Below are 27,378 nucleotides of genomic sequence, written 5' to 3'. Positions count from 1 at the left end.
CCGATCTTGCTGAAACCTCCAGACTTGCTGAGATAGGAGAGCATACCTGTTAAAGTTGAAAGTTAGAAATCTAGATCTTGGAGAAATGACTCTAGCTTTTGGGGGGGAGGGATAGCTCAGTGGTTTGAGCATTGCCCTGTTAAACCCAATGTTGTGAGTTCAATTCTTGAGGAGGCCATCTAGGGATCTGGGGCAAAAATCTGTCTGGGGATTGGTCCTTCTTTTAGCAGGGGGTTGGACTAGATGACCTCCTGAGGTCCCTTCCAACACTGATATTCTATGATTCAGTGATATGTATTGCCATATTTATGTATATGATAGCAAATTTCCTGATAACCAGAACTAACAAAACTAGCATGGAACAGGCTTTAGGAGTGTAGGAAATGCTGTGCTCATAGCTGTCTCTGGAATTTCCCTGGGTTGATATCTAGGTAAATCTGGTGTTTACCACAGGCTCTGCCCCTAGTTTTTCTATATCTTGGAGTGATGAAGAATTGCTTGCCCCTGGTGCAGGCTGCTGCTTGTTCTGGGTTAGAAGGAGGATATCTGCTTTCTGTCATCAGCTGGGAGGTAGTTTGGCTGTGCTGCTAGGGTGGCTGTTTGGGGTTGCTCTTTGCCCCTTTACCCCCTGGTTGGGGGACCTCTGGCCCTGGCTGCTGGTTACTGCTCACCGGCTCCTGTATGTCTAGAGTCCAGATCCTGCCTCAAGCAGCCCTGATGGTAGAGATTCAGCCTTAAAGTTTGTCATCAGCTCTCTAAATCACTTGATTTAAGCTCCTAAGCAGGAGCAATTTAGAAAGCAGCTAGAAACAGGAGCACCTTTGCCGGTGCAGGAGACTTAACAAGTCTGGGAGAGGTGTGCTTGATAATGCCACTCTTTCATGTTAGCTTTTCTTCTAAGAGGCTGTTATATTTTGAGCTCACCTGGCTACTAGAGGGAGGGGGCAGATTTGTTTTCTCCCTCTGTTTGTTTGGTTCAGCCTTCCTGTCTTAGTCTGGGAGACAGATAAGCAGACTTTCTGTAGTTCCTTCTTGCCTTCCTCCTCTCTGTCTTGATTTCCATACTGTATCTTCTTACTTCTGTATAGAGAAGTCACAGTTGCAGGATTCTTAAGTTCTATTCCTTCCTCAGAAGAGAAAGTGATATTTAAAAGAAATTCATGTGTTTCATACTACTGGAGCTCTACTTGACAAGAAAAGTGTAGTAACTCCTCTTCTTCCCCCCGACCCCCACAAAAAACTGTTACCTAGAAAAAAGATGATAAAAATTTGAATGTTGTGGCATTTCATACAGAATGAGTCTTGTCACAGATGTGGAACTGCCATTGGAAAGAATGGTTTATTAACTAGAAGCAGAACTATAACTACAGCATCACTCCTAGTTTGAGGGAGCAGGATTGTCCTGGAGTCACGTGTTGAAGGCTGCATTGAGGTTAAAGAGAAGTGGAGAAGTCAAACAGGAAAAAAATGTATTTTTGTGTTGGCTTTTTTTTATTGTGGTTAGATTAAAAACCTGCTAAAGTGACTGAATATTGAGAAGACTATTTTTCAAGAAATAGAAAAGGTAGACTAGAGAGAAGGAGACAGTTATTCAGTGCTGAGAGAATTTTTTAGAAGGGTTGAGTACTGGAGGAGTGTTGGGTAAAGTACTAGATTAGATCTCTGTTCTGAGGAGAATTTTTCATGTGAAAAAGATTAATGTTAGGTTTCACAGATCAGAAAAGCCACTTGTCTGTGCTAGGTGCTTAAGGTTGAATAGTGGAAGTGGACATACCGGGTAGTTTTTGGACAGGGCGCATTTCCTTGATGCAGACACTAAACAAATAGAGAGAAAGCAAGTAGAGGTGCCTCAAGGTATATGACTGGTTGCAGTTGCATGCCTTAACTTCATCAGAGTGAATAGCAAGTCAAGGAGTCTTGCAGCTGAGCTGCCCATTTGTTACTTTAAACAGTCCAGTTCTGCAGTGGGAGTGATGTGTTTGATACGTGTTCACTTATCGTTTCTCAAGTGAAATGGCATATCTGCATTAGGCAGTCTTTCACAAAGTATAGCAAATCTATCCACTGCGGGAAGTGGCGTGGGGAGGAGCACTGGTCTAGAAACCTAAGAAACTAGAGATTTAGGTCAAACGCTCATTGGGAAATGGAAACGTAACTTGCCATTTGTGGGCTTGCTCTCTCTCTAAAATACTTTCCTCGGGGTTTTTGGAGAGCATGGATGTCATCCTCTTGTAATATATTTAATAATGGTGATGGCTTCAAAAGAGAACACTTTCCCTCTTGTATTAAGGAAAAATTGGCAAGATTGCTGATCAGGAACATGGGTTTTTAGAATCTTAATGATAAAGCCTTTTGTGAAATTTGTGGTCATTTAAGCTGTTGCCTTTATAGTTATGGTAGCTAATTTGGTTGTCCTTTTTGTTCATGGCCAAGTTTTTTATTTAATGTGAAAATAGTAGGAGTTTTTTCTGTTTAATTGCATTATCCTCTGCTTCTAGTTAACTTTGTCTTAAGGCTTTTCTTAATCTGACATCTATTGCAAAAACTTCTCGTACACTGGAAAATCTGAGTGCCTAAATTGTAGACATGTCATACATAGTGTATTCTGACTTTTACTTTAGTAAAGAGTTCTGTAGCTTTCAATACAGTGGAAGGCTGTTGAATATCCCCAATGAACATCAATACATGCATTAGGCAGGGACGCTATTGGTGGGATCAGAATCTGTTTCCTGAGCTTTGCAGTTGAGTGTATTGTCATTGAGTTAGAAGAGTAATCTTGGCTCAAGACCGTATATATTTATTTTTAAACCATAATTGGTTGCAGTTAGTGAGGATACGAGTGCTCTAAAGGCACTTGATAATAAACGTAGACTTCAGTTGTGTTCTTTTAAGATGGTGTGTGAAGACAAAACTCATCTCTTTATGGATAGAGGGATGAGAAACCTGAAGATTTAATCATGTATAAAATGCCTTGCCTAAGCTGATATACTTAATCTTCTTTATTGCCTCTTCACAAAAAAAATGCTTCTATTATCCCACTGGTCTTTTCCTTGCAGTTCCTATTTTGGCAAACCTCAAGTCCTCAATTTGACTTCTGAAGTCTGTGAGTCAACTTGAATATCACAAATTTTATCAAATTAGCAATCACTCACAATCGTGTCAATTATTCACACCTGTATATTTGCCCAATGTAATGAGACTAATGAAAAAATCAAATGAGTGTATCCAGGATTAATTTGTATCCTGTGAAACTTCTCAGCATGGTCTCATCAGATGTTTATTGCTATTATACTGACTCAGGCTATTTTCTAGAGTAAGTCTAAAGCTTTATATTATTGAAATAAACAAATGTAATATAACTCGCATCATATCAAATGTTCCTTAGGTTAAAAAGGGTGGGGAAATCATGAAGGCGATATTGGATGAAGTAAAATATCAGTGAGTAACTGAGCAGTTTTAATATTATGCTGTCACTGTTCTCCAGAGTAATAGAAATTGACAGTTATACTTAAACACATTTATACATCACTCAAGAAAGGGATGAACATCTTACATAAATTACTTACAGGAATTTTTGTGCTGTGTATCTCACTCGGGGTACCCTTTACAGAATGCTTCTATAGTTTTGATGTAATTTTCAAGACTATTCTAAAGGGCTAGGTTCTTCAAATGACAAGCAGCTGTATTGTGTAGATACATAAATTGATTACAGTGTTATGGGCAGACATTTCTCAGTCAGTTAGGATTAAGCTAGTTTCCTATTAAAAGTCCACTTGGTCTTCCCCCTCCTCCTTTGTTTTCAAAACCAAATCTTATGTCTGTGTACTTATGGTAGGGTAGAAATCTTCTGGAAAGCTTGAGGCAAAGTAGACAAGGTGTATTTGAGATGAGTTCTTAATGAGGTTTTAACTCCTGATTAGTTTCCTGTTTGCAATGTTGTGATAGCCATGAAGATCTGAAGAAGAGCTCTGTGGAGTTTGAAACTTGTTTCTTTCACCAACAGAAGTTGGTTCAATAAAAGATAATGCTGACATTTTTGGCTTGTCATATTTCCAGTGACTGGAACTTGAAGTTACAAGCTTCTGTTAGTCTCAGTGAGGACTGGTGGATTTAATTGTATTTAGAGTGAACATTTTAGTTACATTCTTGCTTTAAGGGGCTTTGGAACCTGGCTGTAAAACATCTGGCAGTGGGACCAGATCTAGTCTCGGATGCATTTGTGGCCTGCATGGCATGCTCAGATTCAGATTTAAAATAAAAAGAAAACTCCTAGTCATTCTCCTAGTGTAGCTCAATGCAGTGGCGATGTCTTGAGTCTGCATTGAGCCTGAAACAATGACTCAGAGATATGAACAGCTCTGCTCCCCAGTAATCTATCTGGGGTGCTGACTGTACAGGCTAATGATAACATTTTAATGTAGATTAACTACTTAGTGGATGAAAGGAGGAAGCTGGTGGGAGTGAAGCTGCTGGGGGTGGGAATTGGGAATTGCTGCAAGAAATGCTGAGGAAGGGACAGAGGACACAAAGACAAGGAAGAGACAAATAGGAAAAATAAGGCCTGGTCCACACTGGGGGGCAGTGTCGAGGTAAGATACGCAACTTCAGTTATGGGAATACCGTAGCTGAAGTCGAAGTATCTTATCCCGACTTACCTCCCGTCCTCATCGCTTGTGATCGACGTCCGCGGCTCCCCCGTCGACTCCGCTACCGCCATTCGCTCCAGTGGAGTTCCGGAGTCGACGGGAGCGCGTTCGGGGATCGATATATCGCGTCTAGATGAGACGCGATATATCGATCCCTGCAAAATTGATCTCTACCCGCCGATTCGGCGGGTAGGCTGGACGTACCCTAAGAGTGAGTATATTTCCCTTTGCCTGAGGCCCAATGTGGCAAGGCAATGAACAAATAGTAAACAAAAGCTTGAGCTACTATGTAAAGACCATAAACTACCCTTGATCTTTGTGCAAAATTTTAATTTGACCAAAGCTAGCTCAGATATGTCTGTACATACTGCAATCACACCTCCCAGTTGCAGTCTAGACCAGGGGTTGGCAAACTTTTTGGCCCAAGGGCTACATTTGGGTATGTAAATTGTATGGTGGGCAATGAATGCTCACAAAATTGGGGGTTGGGGTGCAGGATGGGGTGAAGGCTCTGTCTGGGGGTGCGGGCTGTGGAGTGGGGCCAGAAATGAGGAGTTCAGGGTGCGGAAGGGGGCTCCAGGCTGGGGCAAGGGGTTGGGGTGAGGTCTCTGGGGTGGGGCTGGGGATGGAGGGGTTGGGGGTGCAGGAGAGTACTTTGGGTGGGAGGGGGATCAGGGCTGGGGCAGGGGGTTGGGGCACGTGAGGGGGTCAGTGTGCTCCTGGTGGCGCTTACCTCAAGCAGTTCCTGGAAACAGCAGCATGTCCCCACTCCGGTTCCTGCACTGCCAGGCAGCTCTGCATGCTGCCCCATCTGCAGGCGTCACCCCCTGCAGCTCCCATTGACCATGGTTCCTGGCCAATGGGAGCTGTGGGGGCAGTGCTTGGGGTGGAGCCACCTGGCTGCCCCTACATGTAGGAGCTGGAGCGGGGGACATGCCGCTGCTTCCAGGAGCCGCATAGAGCCACGGCATGCTTGGAACGGGCTAAGCTCCAAACCCTGCGCCCCGGCAGGAGCACTGGAGCGGGGCAAGCCCCGGACCCTGCTCCCTGGCGGGAGCTCAAGGACCAGATTAAAATGTCTGAAGGGCCGGATGCGCCCCCCCGGGCTGTAGTTTGCCCACCTCTGGTCTAGACATACCCTATGAGACCAATATTTGGTCAGTCTTTATAAGTCTACTGAGAGACTAGTTAGTTTTGTCTGGTGGACCGAACAAACACATGCAGGAATCTGAGTTTTATTCTAAACGGTTTTCCTAAATTCATAATGGTATTTTCAGGCCTGCCACAATGGGGTTAATAAGCCTTAGCCTTTACGTAGCACATTTCATCAATGATCTTAGTGTTATATACATTTTAATTATGTCTTATTGCTACTTTCTATAAAAGTATGTTGGCATGATCGTTGGGAGCAGAATTAGTTTAATGCTGAGCACTTTTGAGTATCCCTCCATAAGTATTTTTAAATATCACACCTACCTTTTAACTCCCCTAAAAAAATTTCAGAACTTGCAGAAATTAGTGGTTTTTTGTGTGTGGGGGTGTGTGCACGCGCATGTGTGTCTTTGTTGGGGGAAGACACCTAAACATAGGAAACTAGTTATAGAGGGGAAGTGGTGAAACGTAATATACATGAAATGCTGTCAAAGACACACAATAAATAAACTAAAAAAAATCTTGTTCTGCTATAGGCAGAGTTGGTAGGAGTTTTATAGTTTAGATTGCTTAACATTTTCCATTACAAGCCCCTGTTTTCAGTTGCTTATAACTTTGCCTAACTTTAACCATTTTGACTGAAATTTTCCATGCTTGGTCACTGCTTCAGGCTGAATATTTTAGGAAAATCTCAGCAAATATGACACAGCCACTTCTGAGACTAAGGTTAGGGGAAAATATGTATTTTGCCAATATTTTTTTAAAAACTTTCTTTGAAGAGCTTTACTGCCTTGTTTCAAGTAGGATTTGTAATTTGTCAGGGATGTGCTCATGGGATGAGGTGCATTTTACTATCATGAAAATCCATAGAAATTTGGCCAATTTATAAGCCTCTGAAAATCACCGTTTACACATGCTTATTCAAGGTTTGCTGCAGCTTTGAACTTTCTGTCTGCACTGAGCATATTCCCCAGCCTTAGAGAGTGTGAGCTATTGTTGATATGCAAAAGCAGTCACCTCTTTGTTTTAAGGGAAGGAGTGTTGGGTTGGAAGCCAGGAGGAGGCAGAGTTTTAATTTCAGTTCTTGAGCAAGGGTTTTTGCTCCTAATTTAGGAGGCAGGTAAGTATCTCAACCTCATCTGTAAAATGGGGGTAAACTGAGTGGTTGCATAAGATCACATCAAAGCTGAAGATGAGTCTGCCATATTAGAGACCGCTCTAAGTCTCATCTGCAGTCATGCTGCCTTTCAGAATGGATATGCCAGATTTATTAGGTTCTGGTGTCAGTAATCACTAGATCATGCTGCCTTGCAGAGCAAGGAATAAAGCCTAGAAATTCTTATTCCTAACAGTCCATTATTGTCCAGAAAATAATTGTACAAGCAACTGGCATAGTTTGTATCCTACCCCTCATTAGTGACTGGTTCAGAGAGTTAACTGACTGCTACTAGTGAAGCTGCTAGTTCACCTTCAGTGCTATATGTCTCTGCTGTGGACCTAAAGGTCTTGATCTAAAACCCTCCTGAGGACCCTAGTGAAGGTCAATAATGATTCCAGATAAAATTTGTTAATTTTTTCTTGTCCAATACTGATTAAAGAATGTCATGCTTGTAAATTCAAGCACTCAGAGCATGTTTACACTACAAAATTGACATAACCTAGGTTGACAGTGTACAGCCATTGCAGTAATTGAGTCAGTTTTACACATCCACACTACACTCCTTGTGTCATGGGTGCGCGTCCTCACCAGGAGCGCTTGCACTGGATGTAAGTGTCGGTGTGGGACGTTGTGGGATGTCTTCTGAAAGGCAACAATAGTCAATGTAAGCAAATCAGTGTCTACTGTGACACTGTATTGACTTAACTATATCGACTTAAGTGCTACACCTCTCATGGAGGTGGATTTATTAAGTCGGTGTTTTGGGCAAGTTATATCAGTAGGAGCTACATTTTAGTGTAGACACTTACAAAGTTTAGGTAGTGTAGACCACAAAAGTACGGTTGCCCATTCCACTTTAATTCTGCCCGCTTGTGCATATGCTTGACAGAGCTAAATGACCATTGCCTCATTCAGTGCACAGTATGTTCAATGAATCTGATGGAGGGCTGAAAGAATAGAGGATTCTCTCCTGTGTTTAAGGCACTGGGCAAGGAATCAGCAGAGCTGGGTTCTATTTCTGGCTTTGCTACTGTTTTTTATGCAATGTTTGACAAAACTATCAAAATGCACCTATACTCAAGGGGGCTGATTCAAAGTTGCATGGGTTTACCATAACTCTTGCATTTCCTAACTTTTGAGTGCTTATCTTATTTAACCTTCATAGTTCTTTATTATAGTAATCTTAAGTGTTGCTTGTAAGAATACTAGGTAAAACATTTTCAGACTGACTTCAGTTGACAATGCCCCTTTTAAGCTGTTAAAATCAGGAAATATGTAAATAGACTAAAGATACTCCAAAAACACCCTGATTAATGAATGATACATATTTCCAGACTTAAGTGCAACTTTGAATTCCCTTGCCTTCAGACTTTTTTAAACAACATTCTATAAAATTACTAATTCTGATCTTTTTACGGTATTGAAAAATATATAACCTAAAACCTGCGTGTAGGTATATTTGTTGTTCTTGGTCTGGGTATAGATCAAATGTGAGAACCAGCATATGTATTTGGTAGTATCTAGGCAAGATGTACTGTCCACATTATGGTGTATATAAGAGTGTCAGAATTTTTGGTGCAAACCCTACCCAAGAGTTTATAATGAAACTATAAAAAGATACCTTGCTGTGAAATTTGTTCTCAAACTAGGGTAACTTTTTATACAGAGTCCTTTAGAACTTGAAAATAAATGGCAGAATTGTACCAGTGCATGTTATTCACCTCTTCGGGGGTCATTGTTTCATTCCATGTTGCAGTGTTTTGAAGCATGACATTTAGATGCATCCTTGGAGCAGTGAGGTATGGCTTGAAATCGAGCTTTGTGGAAATAAAGAAGGCGCATTTGTGGAGTGATGTGTCTTTTTTTGATTAAAAAAAAAACAAATATTTTTTTCTAAGAACATTATTTAAAACACGCATACTAAATGCACACTATTACTTAAAGTCAATATTATATTTGTGACACAAAGTAGAGGGCAGGAAATTCAAACGTAATGTGCTCTCACTCATAAATCCATCCTGTTTTCTCCATCTGTTCTAACTATGAACTTCCTTTTGTCATTTTGTCACAACAGTTATTAAACTGTGTTTTGTGGTTACTACAATGCTAAGGCATATTTATTTTAAGCCTTATTTTTAAGGCACTTAGAACTTTGGAAAAACAACAACTCTACAGTTAAATTTCTCATGCCTAGTAACCCTAAGGTAGTGGCTCTCAAACTTTTTTACTGGTGACCACTTTCACGTAGCAAGCCTCTGAGTGCGACCCCCCTTTATAAATTAAAAACACTTTTTATATATTTAACACCATCATAAATGCTGGAGGCAAAGCGGGGTTTGGGGTGGAGGTTGACAGCTCGCAACCCCCCCATGTAATAACCTTGTGACCCCAAGGGGTCCTGGCCCCCAGTTTGAGAACCCCTGCCCTAAGGTGACTTACTTACACATGTGTATCCTTTTAAAATAGCCAGGTGTTTTTTTTTTTTAAAGCTTGTTTTAGTTCCATTGTAGGAGAGTGTGGTGGTTTTTTTTTTTTTTTTAACCAGTTTAACTTGGGGATTCTTTTTATTTCATTCTTTCAGTGGCTTATTTTTAAGACTTCCCACAGTTTTACTCCTCATTGACAAGTGTCTTGGACTTATTGGAAGAAAATTGATCCAGTGTGGCATTATTTACCCAGTACTCTTACACCACAGTGAAATCTGGTACTATAGATGTACACATTGAAATTCAATGTAAACTGCCATCGTGCCAGCAATGCCCCTCTGCCATGTACATTGGCCAAACCGGACAGTCTACGTAAAAGAATAAATGGACACAAATCAGATGTCAAGAATTATAACATTCAAAAACCAGTCGGAGAACACTTCAACCTCCCTGGTCACTCAGTTACAGACCTGAAAGTCGCTATTCTTCAACAAAAAAAACTTCAAAAACAGACTCCAATGAGACACTGCAGAACTGGAATTAATTTGCAAACTGGACACCATTAAATTAGGCTTGAATAAAGACTGGGAGTGGATGGGTCATTACACAAAGTAAAACCTATTTCCCCATGCTAATTTTCCCCCTACTGTTACTCACACCTTCTCGTCAGCTGTTTGAAATGGGCCATCCTGATTATCACTACAAACGTTTTTTTTTCTCCTGCTGATAGCCCACCTTAATTGACTAGTCTCATTAGAGTTGATATAGCAACACACATTTTTTCATGTTCTCTGTGTGTATATATATCTTCCTATTATATTTTCCACTGCATGCATCCGATGAAGTGGGTTTTAGCCCATGAAAGCTTATGCTCAAATAAATTTGTTAGTCTCTAAGGTGCCACAAAATCATAGAATATCAAGGTTGGAAGGGACCTCAGGAGGTCATCTAGTCCAACCCACTACTCAAAGCAGGACCAATCCCCAGACAGATTTTTACCCCAGTTCCCTAAATGGCCCCCTCAAGGATTGAACTCATAACCCTGGGTTTAGCAGGCCAATGCTCAAACCACTGAGCTATCCCTGCCCCCCCCCTTGTTCTTTTTGGTTTGTGTATCATTTTTTCTGCCAGTGCCCCGGAATACTCATCCTTAGGAAACCACGAGTGTGGCCTGTATGTGCCATCATACTCTGCACTCTTTCTCATGCACATCTTGTGCCCTCTGTAGGGTGTTCCATTTGTTGGGGCATGCCACATGCACAATGTAATGTGAATGTACTATTTAAAAGAAATAAATCCAAAATATGAACTATTGTATTTTGGTTGAGACTTTGTGTATAAAGTCAGGAAATTCAGTTACAATTCCCACAGCAACTGTAAATTGGTTATGACATAAATTCTCAATATATAATGGTATAAATAATATAAATATGCAACTGAATCAAGTTGTGGTTATCATGGGAGCCATAACTTTCATTTTCCTGGCCCTGCATATGAAAAATTCAACCATAACATTGCATTGATGTAAATTTATTTTATTTAATTGTTTAAAATTGAGGTCTCTTAAAAATGAGGCTCTCTTTGGTCGTATGTATGTAAAATGTTATAGTACACCCTTGAATGCAAATCTCTAGTACTTGAGGTTATGATAGAACAAATGAGCTTATTCAGCTGTAGCTGTGATATACATATTTTCAAAGAAACGTAATATTCTAACTTTACAGAAAAACAGCAACTACTTCATAATGTATCTTTTTTCTGCGAAACAACTTTCTTAACATTAGCTAGGTAAGGAGATTTATCTCAAAAGGGTATTTCAAAGAAGAGAAATTTCATAATTTTGCCTGTTTTGTGCCTTTGTTTTGTGACTGTTTTGTGCAGCACAGCCCTACTTTGACAAATTTGTTAACTGTTCCACGAATTCTGCTTTGGCTTGTTGCTAGTATCCCAAATACAGTCATGTTTGCAAGAATCAATTTTGTTCACATCCCAAAATTTATTTAACTGAAAGAAATTAATAGAATTCCATTGGTGACCATCATATTTAAGATAATACGAGAACTCCATCATTGTCTAACCTGCTCTTAAATCTCCAAACACCTGTCAAGGATGGTCTAGATCAGGGGTCTCAAACATACGGCCCCGAGGTTATTTTCTGAGGTCCTCGCAGCCCCTCCTCCCCCACCCTCCAGCATTTACCTAGAGTGGCTCCGGCCCAACGCACACCGGGGGCAGGGCAGGCTCCCTGCCTACCTGCCCTGCCCCTGTGCTGCTCCAGGAAGCGGACAGAACCTGCAGGAGGAGGGGCGCAGTGGTGTGTGTTGATGTTGCTTCAGGCACCGCCTCCGGCAGCTCCCTCTGGCTGCGGTTCCCTGTTCCCGGCCAATGAGAGATGCTCGGGGTGGTGCCTGAAGCAACAGCTACACACACACACCCCGTGCCCCTGCTCCCCCATGTTCCAGCCACATCCTGGAGTGGCATGGGGGCAGAGTGGGCAGGCAGGCAGGGAGCCTGCTCTGCCCCTGGTGCGCACCGGGCCAGAGCCCGCCCCCTGAACCTCCCCTGCCCTGAGCCCCTGCCACACCCCTCCTGCACCCCCTGGGGGCAGGGAGGGGATGGAGTTGGGGTGGGGATTTCAGGGAAGGAGTTGGAATGGGGGCTGGGAAGAGGTGGGGCAGGGGTGGGGTTTCATGGAAGGGGTGGAGTGGGGGCGGGGCCAAGGGTGGGGCGGGGGAGGTGTCAGTAATGCGGCCCTCGGGCCAATGTACTAGTCCTCATGTGGCCCCTGTGGTCATTTGAGTTTGAGACCCCTGGTCTAGATAATATTTAATCCTCACATGAGTCTGGGGGACTGAACTTGATGACCTCTCCAGGTCCCTTCCAGTCCTATGACCCTATAATTTGCAGTTGCTGTGGGTCACTGGGAAGGGAGCGCTGTACACTAGTACTGGTTCTGATGTTGACAGGAACTTAAAAAACCCTTTAGAAGAATAATGGCAAAGGACCTAGTGTATGGAAAATAGTGCTTTGTAGTAGCGAGTATTGGTGATTTAGGAGCAAAGATTTGTAGAACATATTACTTTAAATCCCTAGGCTGGTTAGGGAGGAGTTTCAAACCTTGTATATTTATATTTAAAGGTGATGGAACTAGAGTGATTAAAATGTAGACCAGCAGTTCTCAAACTGTGCTTGGGGCTAACGCGCAAGCCCCACAGCGGAAACCAAAGCTCAAGCCCGACTGCCTGAGGCTGAAGCCCTTCCCCTTCCCAGGGCGGCGGGGCTCAGGCTTCAGTCCCCTCTCCTGGGGTCATGTAGTAATTTTTGTTATCGGAAGGGGGTCACGGTGTAACAAAGTTTGAGAGCCCCTGTAGTAGACAGTCTTAAAGAAGAAATGGTTGAAGTATTCAGCACTTTCATTAGGAGGAGGAGTTCTAGTTCAAACCCTATGCGATTTAAAATGGGAGCAGCAGAAAAGTTTGAAAAAATACAAGTTTAAAATTAAAAAAAAAATTGGACTTCTTTTGTCCCAACAGCTGCAAAAATTGTACTGTGATGGCATACCAGAAGATTGATATTGGGGGATACTAGCCTATTAAAAAAGGCATTTTGTCTTTTTATCAGTATCTAAGAGGGTGGAGGCTTTACAGGCTAGCTGACTAAATCAGCATAATTGAACCTTTAACTAGTTCTTGGGCATCATTCAATCTTGGTTCATGACGGCAGCATTAGATTCTGTATAGAAAATGGCATCAAATTACATGAAGGGATTCTTGTCACAATATATAAACAGATAAACTAGATGCTGTAATATTTTTCCATCCCCACTGTATCTTAAAAGTGGGCATTGGCACTGGAAGTGACTCATTAAATACATAAATCATTTGGCTGGAAATGTGAAAAAAGCTCTTTGCTGTTGCTTCTGCAGTCTTTAAGTTTGTAAATATGCATAATTAAAAAAGCTTGGAATACAACTTTCTGGGTCTCTGCTTGTTTCTCTCTAAATTTGGAATTTCACTTTTTTGGGGACAGGAACAGTCTTCACTTCATTTGGCCATTGCCCCAGTGGGGTTCACCTAGTCCCAACTAGGCAGGGTAAGTAATACAGAGAATCAGTTCCAGAAATCCAAATTCTGTCATTGAGAAGCTGAGACAGCTGAGGTTTCTCTGCCTTTTTGTAAAGGGTGGTTGATATCAGAAGCTCTGCGTATTAGGTTTGAATAAAAAAAAAAAACAACCTTGACTTTATTTACAAGATTTGCAACTTCACTTGTAAATTAGTGGGAGAATTTTAAGTTTTGTGCAGTCATCCTGACAAATGACCTTCCCTTAAGGAAAGGATTCCTACATTTATGGATGCATGTATACATATGTACCAATACCCATGCAAAAAGACACATTAACTCCAATGTTAGGATGGGCAACCTTGGTAGGTTAAAATCAGAACCAACTTTAACCCAAAACTTGAGCCTTTTGAAGTTTAACTATTTAACCCTACTTACATTTTCACTGATTAGATGCACATCTGTCCTTTCTGGTTTTGGTTGAAATTCCACAGGGAGCACAACAGGCTCTTTTACTGACTCGGCTAAAAAAGCAAGGTGTTGGGGATCTCCTGTGAAAAGTATTTACAAACTGTTCTTGATTTTCAAAGACTGAATTCCCACCCTCATTCAATTTAACTATTTAACTATTCAATTTAACTATGATGGAGATGGGCAGAAGTGGTTGAGAGCATTAGATTAATTACATTTACTCCTTACTGAGATGCTCTCATTTCAAGAATGAGAATTCAGTCTGTGGCTGGGTATTAGTGGAGGAGGGAAGAAATGGCGGTTTGAGATTATATTGTTTAAACAAATGGCCATCAGGTAGGTGGCAGCTGAAGTTATACAAATAACTTCTTCAGCTCAGAGGTAGCTGGGGAAACTCTGGCACTTTCTCTATGGACTGGTTAATACTGTTGTCTGCTCTTGGTGTCCCTTCACTGGTACTGTTCATGCAGCATTCACTGAGACCAATGTCTCCCCTTCATCTCATGGGCACTTCTGCTGTCCTCAAACTCACCCTTTCTCCTGCGATCATATTCAAATGCAACAGTCTTTTAATTCCAGCATTCTGTCCTTCCATGACACCAACTGAAACATTCTGCCTGGTGTTCATATAGCAGAAGATTACTTGAGGTTCACGCTCCCTGTGAAGGGCAGGGAGAAGAGCGTAGGTAATTACTGGGATTGAGTAATTAGTACAGGTTCAAATTAACAGGTTTGGGCACCTTTATTTAAAGTAATTTCCCTCTGTCCCCAACACTCTCCAGTTGACTGCATCTAACTTTTTCAAAGGTTCATAGATTGCAAGGCTAGAAGGGACCATTCAGATCATCTAGTCTGACCTCCTGTATAACACTGGCCATAGAACTTCCCCAAAATAATTTCTAGAGCAGATCTTTTAGAAAAACATCCAATCTTGATTTAAAAATGGTCAGTGATAGAGAATCCACCACAACCTGTGGTAAATTGTTCCATTGGTTAACTTTGGCTGGCCACTGCTATGTGAGGAAGCAGAATGGTACTTTCTTCATTGCCCATTAGAGTAAAACTGATGAGGATAAGTATCCATTTTATGCTTCAGCTGGGGGAGCAGAAGAAGAATCACTACGTACAAGTGCATTCTTAGTCTGCAAGTTTCTCCATTAGAGTAGCTGTTAAAGTGCAGCAGATTGGGTAGAAAAGTGGGGATTCTCACAATCCTCTCACTGTATTTAAATCTTTGGGTAAATTTTCCAAAACTCCAACCAGACAAATTATGAAATAACATTATAGAAAGTACACCTCTACCCCGATATAACAGAGGTTTGCATATAGCGCGGTAACCCCAGGGCTTTGGCAGTGGGGCTTGGGTGGCGCTTAAAGGGCCTGGGGCTCCAGTTGCTGCGGGGAGCCCCGGGCCCTATAAATCACTGCTGGAGCCCTGCCACCGCTACCGTGGGGCTCGGGCAGCGATTTAAAGGGCCCTGGGCTCCCCACATCGGACGGAGCCCAAGGCTCTTTAAATCACCGCTGGAGCCCTGCCGCCGCTACCCCGATATAACCGGGTTTCACCTATAACACGGTAGGGATTTTTGGTTCCTGAGGACAGCGTTATATCGGGGTAGAGGTGTAGTACAAAAGGCTGCCATTCACCACTGAGCTGTGCCCTTTACACTTCCTGCTGATGAACCCAGAGTTAGTCTTAAACACAGGTGATTTGTGGTTTACACAGCATCAAGGCCTGGTCAGGTGGTGTCTTCTCACACCCACTGGCAGTGGAAGAGAGCAAGGCTGATGTTTTTTTTTTTTAAGGGGGTGGCTGTTGCTGAAGATAGTAGGGCAGCCCTAACTATCCACAGTATATTGTGATGTCTTTTTTAAAACTATGCACAACTAGCTTTTTCTTTTTAAAACCAGCATCTCAAATATATGACAAAATTGCATCCACAATATATTGACATTTAAAAACATGCACAACTGGTATATTATTATTTTTTTTTAGCATTGAAAAACTATATGCTAGCTCAGGGGTAGACAACCTATGGCACGGGTGCTGAAGGCGGCACGCGAGCTGATTTTCAGTGGCACTCACACTGCCCGGGTCCTGGCTACTGGTCTGGGGGGCTCTGCATTTTAATTTAATTTTAAATGAAGCTTCTTAAACATTTTAAAAGCCATATTTACTTTACATAGAACAACAGTTCAGTTATATATTATAGACTTACAGAAAGAGACCTTCTAAAAACGTTAAAATGTATGACCGGCACGCAAAACCTTACATTAGAGTGAATAAATGAAGATTCGGCACACCACTTCTGAAAGGTTGCCAATCCCTGTGCTAGCTACTCCTTTATACTTTTGTTTCCAGCTGGCAATAAATGTAAACATAGACTTCTGCATTCCCTTTAATCCTTCTGTAACATATTATGGAGTTAATGAAGTCTGTATGGGGTCACCATTCGTAACCATGTTTAAAGGGAAAAAGTGCGTGCTTCTCCCCACCCCCCTTTTCTTTGCAGAGTTACTATGCAGAAATGCATCTATTTTGCACTTCATAATATAAAAACCTACTCTTTGACAACTACATGAAACTATCTGCTTGAGTTTGCTCCTTTCTTACTCAATGTTACTTCACAGTATAAATTGTGACTTATTGGAGGACATAGCTATATTATCCAAGGGAAAGGTGAGAGAGGGGCAATTTAGACACCAGGAAAAAAAAGAGGGAAAAGGTGTCCATTCCCTCTCTTCCTAACCTGTTGCAGATAGGAGCAAGGGGATGTTAGCTAGATTCAATATGAAATTGGAATGGCCTTCATACTAGTGCTGGAGGTTCCATAGGAGAAACATAGTATGCCTCCCTTTCCAACTAGCTGGAAGGGTGAAATATCTCAATGGGAAATACTATTTCCCATTGAGATGCTGCCCTGGGGGACCCAGTTTTTCAAAATACTTTGGAAAAGTCTATATAAAGATGAGATTTTTCACTCAGTATATATTTGGTCCCTCGTCCACCTACATACTGCAAGTCACTTGGAACTTGACCTCTCCATATATGCATTCCAATTTGATAATTCTATCTGTTTCCACTGTGATGTTTGGCTTTAATTTTTCTCTTAGTGTTTTTTTTTTATTTATTTGGTTTTTGCAGGCTGAGGTGGTCTTTGGAGTCAGCTGACTTTCAGGAAAGCTGGCATAGATCTGAGCTCATACAGTGATTTTTAACGTCATGACGTTAAAATGGTAGCTGCCACTTTGATTATTACTGGTGCAATAGTAATTTTTTTCTCTTATTTTTGGCTGCGGTGGGTAGCAAGCTAAATTTTTAAATTATGTCATATTTATGTTACAGCAGTGCCCAAAGGCCCCAGTAAGGGTCAGGGCCTTGTACAAGATGCTGTACAAACACTGAAGTACAGTCCTTGCATCAAATAGCTTTAGTATATAAGATGAGCCTGCCTGGTGTGAAAAGCAATAAACCTGAAACAAATTTATGGATGAATAAAGATCAATGTTCTCTACATTTATGTATTTTTATTCCCAGACTACTTATCCATATAGAACATTGCTGTAGTTGCTTAATACTTGTAGTCAGCATGAACCAGAGTTAGTGTCATGTATAAGTGTTACATTGTAAAATGTTTGTTCCCAAACATAGGAACAATAATGTAGTTGCTCAGTTGTCTTGATTGTTACCAAGCCTTCAATCTATTTTTACCATTTTTTTTCAGTGTTCATATTTCTGTATGTCTGGTCAAAAGTTAGTTTCACTTGTTTTTCAGATAGTCTCTTCTACACAGAACATCTTAAGATTCTTCTGTTTAAGGCAAATAGGTTCTTCGTTGCTCTTGGATATTCAATATATGATCCCCAGAATGGTATACATGATATGCCAATTGTACCATACCAGATAGAGCCATGTAAATGGTGACTTTGGAGGCTAATTGCTTAACAAAATGGTCAAACTTAATTTTTCCATACACTTGTACATCTCACGGAAGAGGGTGATTGAGAAACTGAACGGTATATAGGGAAACAGTAGTATTGCTATATATCTAAAATATTATTTTAGTGATGGTCAGAGTTAATCTTTGCTAATGTTTTCTCTTCCTTTAATAATTATAATAAAAAAAATTGGACTCATAGACTTTAAAGCCAGAAGGGACCATTGTGATCATTTAGATTGACTTCCTGTATGGTTTCTTTGGTAGGATCTGTGAGTAATGTCTCTCATAATATATATGGAGATATACCTATCTCATAGAGCTGGAAGGTACCCTGAAAGGTCATCGAGTCCAGCCCCCTGCCTTCACTAGCAGGACCAAGTACTGGTTTTGCCCTAGATTCCTAAGGCCTGGTCTACACTGGGTGGAGATGGGTGTCAATGTAAGATACAGGAGATGTGTCTCCTGTAGCTGAAGTTGCAAATCTTATTTTGACTTACCTCCTGTCCTCACAGTGCAGGATCAACAGCTGTGGCTGCCCCATTGACTCCGCTACCGCCTCTCACCCTGGTGGAATTCCGTAGTCAACGGGAGTACGTTCGGGTATTGATATATCACGTCTAGACGAGACGCGTTATATATTGATCCTCAATAGATCGATCGCTACCCACCGATCTGGCGGATAGCCTGGACGTACCCTTAGTGGCCCCCTCAAGGATTGAGCTCACAACCCTGGGTTTAGCGGGCCAGTGCTCAAACCATTGAGCTGTTCCTCCCCACTCATGATAGCTCAACTCAGATTTTTACTAGGAACATAATTGCTACAATGGATCAGACTAATGGTCTTTCTATTGTATAATTTTGGTATAAACATTCAAAGACTGTAAAGTTATTGTACCTTTTGCCATAACTTGCTTTTATTTAAAGAAAAAATTTCAAAGCACAAAAATAGAACTAATGGTAAAAAAAGGTGGGAAATCAATGTCTGTCTTTCAGTTAAAAAAAAATTAGCGATGAGTAACTTCATTATATGTACATAAATGAAGTCACCATATAATGTAATTTGTGACCCTGTCCATCTTGTTTCCCATTTGTTCTAACCCTCCCATGAGTCACAAAATAAGATCTAGTCAGACAGTCTCTCAGAATCTGCCATATTTATGTGCTCAGTCATGTCTCTGAAATGGGACTACCTTTGCATCTATAGCCACCCGTTTTGACGTGTCTTGTTCTCATTTAGTGGCTGATCCACAGGGGGAGCAGCTTTCTGCTGCCTATTATTGTAATTGGTTATTAGTGCAGAACTCTGTGCTGATGCACTGAAGATCACAATTCAGATCCAGGTGATTGTTGAAGGAGTGGAGTTGCATATATAGAATTGGTAGGCTATTTTAAAAGAAACTAGTAAATTAGTTACACAAGATCTACTTTATTAGGATTGCAAATTCAGGCACTACAAAGTTTAAAAATGTTCATGCAGTCTTAACTGTCTCCTCATGCATGTGCATGCTATATAGTCTTTTATTACATGATGAATGTCTTTTCAACAGGTTCTCTGCCTAATTCTGAGGGAATGAGGCAACTATTCAGTATTTATTCTCAATATTCAGTGTATAGCCCCATATCATCTTTTCTTCATACCATCAAAACCTTGCACCAGAAATGGACTTCATTGGCTATACATTTCATACACTGGCAGAGCCAGATTCAGGACTTGGAACCTCCTCATTCTGAACCCTCTGTTCTTTCCTCCAAACCAGACTGTTTTGTGCCAGATTCACAGCTGTCATTGACTTCAGTTGCAGTTACAAGTGCTCAGTACTGTGAAAATCAGGCTGAAGTTGGGCATCAAGAAATGAACATGGCCATGAAAATTAGTGGGTTTGAAAACTTTGTGTTTGCCCAAGAAATAGTGGCATAGTTGGGAATAGAACCTGTTCTCCTAAGTGGCATTCAGCTGCCTAACTACAAGTCCATCCTTTCTCTATGAAATCCCCTCATTCTCTCTACATCTTTGAACTTCTACAGCAAGTTGGGGTATGGGTCATACAGACAACAGCCTCATTACTACACAATCCTGTTTCATTCAATGAGCATTACCTGTCCTGTGCTCTGAATGAGAAGGGGATCCTGTATGGAGAGAGAAGTATATGATCATGTAAGTAAAGACTCTAGCATACATGCACGCAAAGGGGCTAAATTAAGATTGCACAGGCAACCTTCATTCTGACACTTCCTAACTTTTGAGTAACTGAATTTACAAAGTTAAGATTCTTTTTAATGACTTTTTTGTATTTAAAATATGGTTATGTTCTAAAAATCTAGAAATAGTAAGATTAAGGCTACCTGCACAGCTTGAGCTTTGCCTCCTTGTGCATATGCATTGACAGTTTTCAGTTATGTAGTCACATCTCTATTTTTCTGGACTCTTGGCTCATCAGTGTACAAGCTGGGCAGAGCTCTGGAAGTGGGGCAGCTTTTTGATACCTATTTTATCTCTTGGATTCAATATGAATTCTATACTTAATAGTCTGCACATTATGCGAGTCCCCATCCTGAATGAGGAAGGGGTTCTGTGGGAAAATAATGGTATGTTAGACACTGTATTGTAGTGCAGTGATTCCCAACTGGTGTGCCATGGCATGTTGGTGTGCCATCAGGCCCAAACAGGTGTGCCACAGGATTTTTGTGTTCTCACGTGGTTTAACATACAAGGGAAGGAGTTTTTTGAAAATTTAGTGTCAAGAGTACAGAATGCAATCTGACTTTGCTGTCCAGGAGAAGGCCCCTTTCAAATATTATGCATGTGTCACATTCCATTGAATCTTGCGGAGTGGGGGCAGGCAAGGGGGAATGAAGTGGGGAAGCCACCTTCTGATTGGCTGTTGGCCTCACTCCCCTGCCTTCTCCAGGGGCAGAGTAACCAATCAGAGGTTAGTCTCCCTCTCCTACTCCCTCCCCTCCTGAGAGCAACAGGTCGGTTCCTTTGCCCCTCCCCCTGCCTCCTTCAGCTGCTGGGTTGGGGGAAGAGCCCATAGAGCTGCCCCCAAGCCTGGAAGGGCAGTGGGGACCCTGCTGCACTCCCTCAGCTTTGGGAAGGAGGAAGAACCCCAGGAGGAGGTGAGGTGGAGGCAGGGGTGCTGGAAAAATTTGTATAATAGGGGTGCTGATTGTCATTGAATCAAATTGTAAGCCCTGTATATGATGGAAACCACTTCAGTACCCCCTCGCACTTCTAGCACCTATGGGTGGGGGAGTTGTGGGGGAGCTGGGTAGGGATGGGGGCATAATTGGTGTGAGATGGGGGCTGGGTGTCACTTTCTCCACTGAGCATGCTTTTGTCCAGAGTTCTTTTATTTAGCTTTAATGTTTAGTTTCCACTGTTGAAAATGTTAGTTCTGGCACAAAAGACAGATCACGATCTAACATCCACCATGGTTGTTTTGACTGTAACTCTACTAGCCTCAGTCTGGATTAGCTCATGAATATTCATGAGTTTATTTGGAGACAATATGGTGTGCCTCAAAATAATTAAAGGCATCAAGATGTGCTGTGGCAGAGTAAAGGTTGGGAGCCACTGTTGTAGTGCATTATGCTTTTGGGATATAGGTTAACATTGTTAGAGCTAAGGATATGGTCACAATTTTGGACTTGAGGGCTTCACTATACATCTTGGTTGTTTTTTTTAAACACAAGGAATTTCCAAGGTTAATGAAAAACATTCATTGTGTACAACTATGTGCTAGACAGTAGTAGAACACTTGACAGTGTGTGCACGCAGTCAAACAAAAGGCTCCCGAGGAATGAACTGAGGATCTTTCAGAGCCTTACTTTTTTTCATGTGCACGCTCATGTGAATATATGTAAAGAGGCAAGGCTCCTTTGGAATGTCTGTTCAGTGGAAGCTTCCACTGTATATGTATGCAGTTTCAATTCAGTGTTGGCAGTTTGTTAGAAGTAACACAACATATCTGTATGCGGAGTATACTTTTTTAAATTCTTAACGTTGTCAAATCAATGCCAATAGGGACACCTATGACCTAGCCTAGAGCTTATGTGTCAGCCAAATTGAAAGTGTCTACCTCTTTCCTTAGGAAAAACTAGAGCTAGTTTAAAAAAACCCCAAAACTCCATACTTAACGGCCATTTGCCTAGTAGCTAAACTGACTGTAGCAAAATCAAGGGTAGATAATACAGTAAAACTGGATAACTTGGTAAGAGTACATGGAGATAGGTGTTACCATCTTTGACTTATAATTCTCAGAAAATACACATTGTCTACTGCAAAACTTGATTCTTTAGTAGTTAAATTTTACCTCTGTTCTGTAGTAGATATCTAATAGCCTTTTGTACACTGAGTTTATTATGCCTTAGGGTTTGGACTCATAACAGAATTTGCCAAAACATCTACAAATATTTTGTTAGTTTAGTTTCAAGGTTTAGTTTTTATTTAAAAAAACAAAACAAAACCCCCAAACCCTGTCAATTTAATCATAATTACTTTCTGTGAAAAATCGTATTCTTAAACTTGAGCCATTCAGTGGGTCTACAATATATGACTAAAGGTAAAAGTCTGTTTCAAATGCTAGGATTCAATGGCTGCTTATCCTTGAATATAACCTACCAATTTACACAGGTTGAATTTGTTTATACTGTACTAACACAGAGATGAAATTAAGCAATGTTATTAGTGAGCTGCAAAGCAAAAATGCAGGAAGAGTTGACCAGAGACTTGTTTGTTCAGCCTATTTAAGAGACATTGACAATATTTAAAAAAATATTTTTGCCCCTCTGATGATACTTGATACAGTGTCCTTCAGTGGATAGTGCACTGGATTTGGGGAAAAACTGATTTTTCAGACCAAGAAAATGCAGTAGATATAAAAATACTTAGATTTCATTAAGGCATTTGATACAGTTTCACATGGGAAATTATTAGTTAAATTGGAGAAGATGTGGATTAATATGAGAATTGAAAAGTGGATAAAGAACTGGTTAAATGGGAGACTACAACAGGTCGTATTGAAAGGTGAACTGTCAAGTTGAAGGGCGGTTACTAGTGGACTTTTTCAGGGATTGTCTTGGGACCAATCTTATTTAACATTTTTATAAATGACCTTGGCACAGGAGCGTGCTAATAAAATTTGTGGATAATACGGTTGGAAAGTATTGCCAATATGGAGGAGGACCAGAATATCATACAAGATGACTTGGACAACCTTGAAAATTGGAATAATAGAAATGGGATGACATTTAATAGTGTAAAATGCAAGTCATGCACTTAAGGACTAATAGAAAAAATTCTTCTTGTAAGCTGTGGATTTATTATTTGGAAGACCTCATCTGGAATACTGTGTGCAGTTTTGGTCTCCCATGTTTAAGAAAGATGAATTCAAACAGGAACAGGTGTAGAGAAGGGCTATTAGGATGATCCAAGGAATGGAAAACCTTGTGAGAGGAGACTTGGAGCCTGGCTTGTTTAGCCTAACCAAAAGAAGGCTGAGGGGAGAGATGATTGCTCTCTATAAATACATCAAAGGGATAAATACTAGGGAGGGAGAGCAGTTATTTAAGCTAAGTGTGAATGTGGACACAAGAACAAATGATATAAACTGGCCATCCACAAGTTTAGGCTTGAAATTAAATGAAGGTTTCTAACCATCAGAGGAGTGCAGTTCCAGAACAGCCTTCCATGGAGACCAGTGGGGCAAAAACCCCCAACTGGCTTCAAGACTGAGCTTGATAAACCATGACCTCTGAAACTGTGCTGGCTATTTGAAAGTTATAGGTTATGAAAATAAACAATTAAACCACTTCATATTTTCAGCTGAAATATTGAAAGTCTACTTCCTTTATATTGCAGTACTTGATAATACTAATCCCTTAAGAGTAGGGATTTATTTTAGTCAGGACATCACTCCTTCCAAATTATTTCAAATCTTAATATTTCTAAATTGATACACGTTAAATTTGCTGATTTTTATTTGCTGTAATATGTAGGAATTGATTACTTCCTCCTGCTTGTATTGCAGTACAGGATGGATGCAACCACTTTCTTTGAAATACTTGTGTACATAGTATGCTATTGCTTAAAACACTCTTTGCTAAGTTATCAGGGAAATAGCCTTTGTGCTGACTTCTTTGCATTCAGTACGTTACTAAGTGGATGATATCAAAAGATTTACAGTGAAGTCCACAGCACTTTCAAGGCAAAAGTGTAGTAATCTCTTCAGACATAGCTTTACACCCTCTTGACTAATCATGAGGGTAGAATGTAATTAGAAATTGTCCCTGTCTTCATTGAGTACTAAAGAAAACCACGGCTCAGAGGTTAATTCAAATAATTAATATTGGCTTCTGTCAGTACAGGGTGATAATGAAATCTTTTGTCTGACTGTAAAATCGGATGGGTGCTTGGTAGATAGAGACTCCAGTTTACGATACTCTGTAGGATAAACTGAACATAATTAGCACCTAAGTTTGATAAAATATAATTTAAGGGTCACTTGTACATGTTTATAATTAATATAGCAATTGACAATTAAAATTGTCCATATCATATCTGAGACTAAAGAGAGATTCAGTAGTAGCTTATTTGCTGAAGTGGAGATCTGAGCTATGAGTGATACTGGATTCTGGTAGGTAATTTTCTTTTGTTAGTGACCTGAGTGATAATACAGGGTTGGGAATGGATCCCCTACAGAACTTATAAAACCTCTTATCCCGCAGCTTAGTGCTGGTATCTTGTCACTGAGTTAGTGTAATTGAAAACAACAGAACAGAGACTATTGGACAGCCAGCATTGTTGAAGGGAATATAGACTTTCTACTGGAGGTTAGTGCTCTCAAAGACCCTTGTGGAGCTATCGCTGTTAGGTGGCCAGTGCTGCAGAAAATTTTGGAGCCATTCATTAGGCAGCTAATACTGAAAAAAGTTGCTTAGCAATTCGATTATTCATTTTTTTAAACTTTATTCATTACTCTTACATCACTGTGGTATGTTGTTATATGGAATGCTGCAATATGGGAACTTTTTATATCTATCAGAGGGAATTGGTATAACTACTATAGTTAACTTATGATTTTTGTAGAAATAACATTTCATAAAGCTTTGTAATATTAAAATGTTATGTCATAAACACTTTGAGGTCATTACAGGTTGACTTCATCTTCTGATGTGATATTGCAAATAGAACAAAACTTCTTCAGAAGTCCATAAGAACTTCATGCTTTCCCATGTTTGTTTTGTGTGCATTCTAGCTAATTTGACTTGCTCTTCAGAATCATTTAGCGAGGGACATGAACATTATTTAAATGTGAAGGAGTTAGTGAAAACTTAATTTTAAATAGTGTCTTTCTTCTGTCTGACACTTTCACAAAAATCCACTCACTTGGCCTGTCATAGTTTATATTCACAATGGATAGTGCCGTGTTCTCTTCAGAACATTATCCAGTACAGCCCAACATTAAGGAGAAACTCTTCTCTGAAGGTGAGAAGCTGAGTGGGATCCATAATCGACTTTCTAGAATTGAAAGAATACGAGACAAACACAGAGCATAAACTTTAGAATATGAAGTCTACCTCTCTGTGTGATTGGGTATTATAAGCTGGTCATCAAGATATTGATACTTCTGTGTGTCCTCATGATATCTGACAGTAGTGGCAACCCATGTTACTCTCTAGTTGCAGACAGCCTAAAAAGAACTGGTTGTAACTTAATGGTGGTTGTTCATCTGAAACCTCAGACACTTCCTGTGTCTCTACCACATCTTTTTAAGTCCGTACACAACTTAAAGGTTGAAGGCCTAAAAATTCCAAAAAGAATCAAGGGTAGGGGCTGCTAATGGAAGGTTTGAAGGTCCTTGGGCAAATCAAAACACTTGCTTTGCAGAGCATGAAGAAGGTGACCTCTTGGAGGCTGCAGATAGCCTTTCAATTGGCTATAAATGAGTTCTTTGATTAGTATTAGAACTTCAATGGGACTAGAAGTCATGTTTGGGGAACTGGCAGACCTGGCACTCCTATAACAGAAGACGGGAATGCCTCTTCCTAAGTGAAAACTGACTTTTCTCCAAAGACCTCACTGTTGACCTGCTCACCTATTAGCTTCTGAGTGTTTTTTTTCTCCAAGTTGAACCCATCTATTTCTTCAAACAAAAGGGTTGTTGCAGTTTTCTAGCTGTGAAGGTTACCGTGTCTGGTATCTTAGACTCTTAAGGAAGATCAGGAGATAGCAGTCAGGAAAATATATCTGCAAGAATAACTGTAACTTGCCATTGGCAGAGTGAGAGATACTGAACAATATGCCTTTTTCCTGAACCGGTCCAGATGTTTGTCTATCAGTGGAAAATAATGGCATAGACAACACTTTGAAGTTGCAGCTTGGACTGGAACTCAGGCTCTGAAGCCTAGGAAGAGGGGTAGGCTTGAGACCCCAAGCTGCAGCCCAAGTCCCAAATGTTATGGGACATTATACTCTCCCTTCTGTGTCCATTTCTTAAGCAGCCAGAACTCATGGGATTCAAGGTTCTTAAAATCTGGACCACTCAGAGGGGAGGCACAGGAGAGATTAGTCCAGATGGATTCCTTCTAGAACACATGCAAAAGCCTTAAAAAAGACTCAGAGGAAGCCACTTCCAAAGATTCAGTTGGTAAAGATCTGGATGTGTCAATTCACAGGAGGCCCTGCCAGCTTCAGGACCTTTAAGATTTTAGGGCCAGGTTCTGTACCAGTGAAGGATCAAACCAGAAACCTAGCTTCTTTGGGATCCCTCATAGCTAAGGCTGCGAATTTGTCATAGAGGTAATGGATTCTGTGACTTTCCATGACCTCCGTAACTTCTGCAGCAGCTGGTCCACCTGGCTAAGGGACAGCTGAGGCAGCCACTGCACCGGGTGCACCAGCTGCTGCTGGGGCAGTCTCGAAACACCATGTTCCCATGCCCCACCCAGCAGCAGAGTTTGTTGTGGGAGGGGGGGGGAGAGGCGGGCTCTGGGCGGTGATTACTGGGGGGCTCCCCCAAACTGACGATATCCCCCTTGCTCAGCTGCTAGGTGTGGCTTGGCAGTTCCCATTGGCCGGGAACTGCCACTGGGAGCTGTGGGAGCAGTGCCTGCAGGTGCAGGCAGTGCACAGTGCTGCCTGGCCACGCCTCTGCCTAGCAGCTCAGCTAGGGGAATGTCGTGGCTTCAGATAAGCGCTTCCCGGAACCCGCCTCACTCCATCCTGTGCCCCAGTCCCCTACCCCCTCCCACACCCAAACTCTGCTGCCATTGGGGATGGGGAAGCCGTGGAGCTATGTAGGGAGCCTGCCTAGCGGGAGTCCGAGGCCATGCGCTGCCGCCTGCCCTCAAAGGAGCTGAGCTGCCCTCTCCCAGTACCCGGAGGGCCCCAGGCAGGCGTCCTCCCCCCCCCCCCCCCAAAAAAAAATTATTCACTGATATTTTTAGTAGATGTCATGGACAGGTCATGGGCTGTGAATTTTTGTTTACTGCCAGTGACCTGTCCCTACCTTTTACTATAAA

At 41.3% G+C, this 27,378-nt stretch overlaps 1 protein-coding gene and 1 long non-coding RNA gene across 2 annotated transcripts in view; one reads left to right on the top strand and one right to left on the bottom strand.

Moving 5' to 3' along the window:
- Positions 1-14,523, bottom strand: part of LOC123363555 — a 29,724-nt gene extending 15,201 nt beyond the window's left edge. Inside the window, exons 1-2 of the long non-coding RNA XR_006576800.1 lie at positions 14,448-14,523; positions 13,883-13,995 (exon numbers count right to left, since the gene is read on the bottom strand). This is a non-coding gene — a long non-coding RNA (uncharacterized LOC123363555). The remainder of the gene's footprint in view (positions 1-13,882; positions 13,996-14,447) is intronic.
- Positions 1-27,378, top strand: part of CHD7 (chromodomain helicase DNA binding protein 7) — a 183,734-nt gene that overhangs the window by 7,947 nt on the left and 148,409 nt on the right. The window lies entirely within an intron of this gene.

The sequence above is a fragment of the Mauremys mutica genome, chromosome 2, assembly GCF_020497125.1.
Source record: "Mauremys mutica isolate MM-2020 ecotype Southern chromosome 2, ASM2049712v1, whole genome shotgun sequence".
Lineage (NCBI taxonomy): Eukaryota > Metazoa > Chordata > Testudines > Geoemydidae > Mauremys > Mauremys mutica.
This window is presented reverse-complemented; position numbering and strand designations above follow the sequence as displayed.